Source organism: Bubalus kerabau, chromosome 6 (genome assembly GCF_029407905.1).
Source record: "Bubalus kerabau isolate K-KA32 ecotype Philippines breed swamp buffalo chromosome 6, PCC_UOA_SB_1v2, whole genome shotgun sequence".
In the NCBI taxonomy this organism is placed as follows: Eukaryota; Metazoa; Chordata; class Mammalia; order Artiodactyla; family Bovidae; genus Bubalus; species Bubalus kerabau.
This window is the reverse complement of record NC_073629.1, coordinates 9237391-9240780: the sequence shown is the minus strand read 5'-3', so window position 1 is coordinate 9240780 and position 3390 is coordinate 9237391. Positions and strand designations below refer to the sequence as shown.

Genomic DNA, 3390 nt, shown 5'->3' with positions numbered 1-3390 from the left:
TCTTGAATTAGAGCTAGCATCATACTCAGTGGTGAAAAGCTAAAAGCATTCCCTCTGAGATCAGGAACAAGACAAGACAGGACAAGGATGTCCATTCTCACCACTTTTATTCAGCACAGGTTTGGAAGTTAGCTATAGCGATCAGAGAAGAAAAAGAAGTAAAGGGAATCCAAAATGGAAAAGAAGAAGTTGAACTGTCAATGTTTACAGAAGACATGATAGTATGCATAGAAGATCCTAAAGATGCTACCAGAAAACTACTAGAGCTCATCAATGAATTTGGTAAAGTTGCAGACTACAAAATTAATACACAGAAATCTATTGTATTTTTATACACTAACAGCGAAAGATCAAAAAGAGAAATTCAAGAAGCAACTCCATTTATCATTGCATCAAAAAGAATAACATACCTAGGAATAAACCTACCTAAGGAGACAAAAACCTGTGTTTCAAAAACTATAAGATTCTGATGAAAAAGATCAAAGATGACATAAACAGATGGAAAGATACACCATGATCGTGGATTGGAAGAATCAGTATTGTCAAAACGACTACACTACCCAAGGAAATCTACAGATTCAAAGCAACCCCTGTCAAATTACCAATGACAGTTTTCACAGAACTAGAACCAAAAAAAGTCTCAAAATTTATGTGGAAACACATAAGACCCCAAATAGCCAAAGAAATCTTGAAAAAAGAAAAATGGAACTGTAGGAATCAAGCTCCCTGATTTCAGACTATACTACAAAGCTACAGTCATCAAAACAGTATGGTAGTGGCACAAAAATAGAAATTTAGCTCAATGGAACAGGATAGAAAACCAAGAAATAAGCTCATGCACCTATAGTCTATCTAATTAATCAGATTAAATTAATCTACGATAAAGGAGCCAAGACTACACAATGTTGGAAAGACATGGAAAAAAGATAAATGTCCATCCACAGAGGAATGGATAAAGAAAATGTGATCCATATATATTGATATAGATATGTGATATATATATATATAAGATGTCATACATACACACACACACACACACACAATGGAATATTACTCGCCCATTATAAAGAATGAAATAATGCCATTTTCAGCAACATGGATGGACCTAGAGAGTGTCATACTGAGTGATGTAAGTCAGACAGAGAAGAAGTATCATATCCCTTATATGTGGAATCTAAAAAGAAATTATACAAATGAACATATTTACAAAATAGGAAGAGACAGACTTAGAAAATGAACTCATGATTGCTGTCACCTACAGTAAATGCTGCACTTTCCTTCACCACAACCCTGTGTCAGTAGACAGGTTTTTCTGCACACAAGGCATAAGACTCAATCTTGGTTCAGCAACACCTTGACATGAGGAGAGTGAAATAAGGCAAGAAGTAACAAAAATAAGTAGAGAAATGAAAAATAAATAAGAAGTAAGGAAAATTAGGAATGAGCTAATAAGGAACAAAAAGTTAATAAAGAAGTGAAAAAAAGAGAAGATACTAGGGAGGGAAATGCAATTGGCCCTGGAACAAAGCAGGTTTGAACTAGACTGGTCCACTTACACATGGATTTTCTTTGCCAATATTAAATAATATAGACTACACAATTTGTGACTCATTGAATCTGCAGATGTTGGCCACAAACACAGAGGAACCTCAGATATGGAGGTACTATGGTTACAGATGATCAACTATAATTTATATGTAGATTTTAGACTGTGAGGAGAGTTGGCCCACAACCCACACATAGTTCAAGGGTCAACTGTACATGAATAGTGGCTGGCCAACTACCGTACAAATCAGGTTTAGCCAAGAGCAACCACAAGGCTTTCACTTCACCCTCCAGCCAGGACAGCTGCCGCCCAACCTGTAACAAGCCCATGGCCTCAGCTGTGGCTGCAGCTCGCCCTCGGTAGACACCAGACGACTTCTTCTCACAGTCTTGCCATTGAGACCTACACACTGAGCTGTGTGTAAACGATGTGTACTCCTCTGTCATGAGGTGACACCGGAAAATCTGCCAGAGACATTTTCAAGGGAGGACTGGTTTGGGGTTGTCTGGATGTGAAAACAAAATCATTCTCAACATTTGGATCATCTAACACAGACACGGGTCAAGTTCCTGACAACTTAGAACCAAATACCTATACTGTATGATCTACCACAGAACAGTGCAACACTGATAACACTCTGAGAGCAGACTTGAATTAAAATGAAGGCCAGATTTGTGAAGGCTTGGATCTGAGTGTGGTACTACCTTCTCTCACTAACATGGTAAATAAAAATGGTAAAATCAATTTTCTTACAAGAGAGAGTCAATAAACCTTGGTTGTGACATTAACCTGGGTTTTGCTGGACCTGCAATCCATAGTTCAGCTATCTTTGACGGTGAGGGCTGTTTTGACTGTGAGGGCTGGCTTGCTGGGTTCCAGCCCATGACCTGGTACAGTGCCAAATCCAACCTGACAAGGAATAACTTGGCAGTGCATTACATGACTGGGGACTTCCAGCTGCATGCTAGGGAGTGATTCAGGGGACAGAATTTGGAGGATCCACTTAACAAAAAGAATACGAAGATCTTGACAGTCAAGTGAATGTTGCTTGGATATTAGGCATCAGCTGCACTCATTTGGGTATTCCAGCTAAATGTCAGTTGGATCCCATTACTTCTGTTTTTGCAAAAGTCAACAATTCTGGTTCAAATGGAATGAGCTTCATTTAGACAGTGTATCTGGTGTGAAGCTGCCGTGTCTTCTGGTAAACAGGAAGAGCGTTACTGTTGGAGGCCATAAACTTGGAGTTTCTCTGGGGTGGGAGGTTTATCTAAATGTAGAAACCTCTAGGAAGAGATATCAGAAGATGGATCTTGATACAATTCCCCTGTGACCAGTAGGCTTTGTTCTCCCTCTCCTGATACCCAGTCATCAAAACAAAGGATAATCTACAAAAGAACTGTATTTTAGAAGTGTGGACAATTTTAAGTAAACTGGCTATCTAGCTAAATAGAAATTATCTATCTAGTTGCCAAGGCTGCAGTGTTCCAGTCACCTATGTATTATTTAGTCAATGAAGAAATTAATTCCATGACCTATGAAAGAAATGGAGTTTTATTCAAATTAAACTGAGGATGGTAACCCAGGAACAGCCTCTCAAAAAGCTCCAAGGACTGTTCTACCAGTTAGAGGCACACACCTAGTTATATAGTTTTCTCTTTTCATTTATGTACGTGTTCTGGCTGTGCTGCACCCCGGCTGCTGCTCGCAGGCCTTCTCCAGCCACAGCGAGTGGGGGCTGCTCTCTGGTGGTGGTGCGCAGGCTTCTCACTGTGGTGGCCGCTCGGGTTGGGCAGCCTCGGCTCTGGAGATGCAGGCTTCAGTAGTGGTGGCACTCGGGCTCA

General features: G+C 40.0%; 1 pseudogene; it reads left to right on the top strand.

Annotated features, from left to right (window-relative positions):
* The first annotated feature begins 1973 nt into the window (after positions 1-1973).
* LOC129655859 (voltage-dependent anion-selective channel protein 2-like) lies at positions 1974-2715 on the top strand (annotated as a pseudogene).
* The last annotated feature ends 675 nt before the right edge of the window (positions 2716-3390 follow it).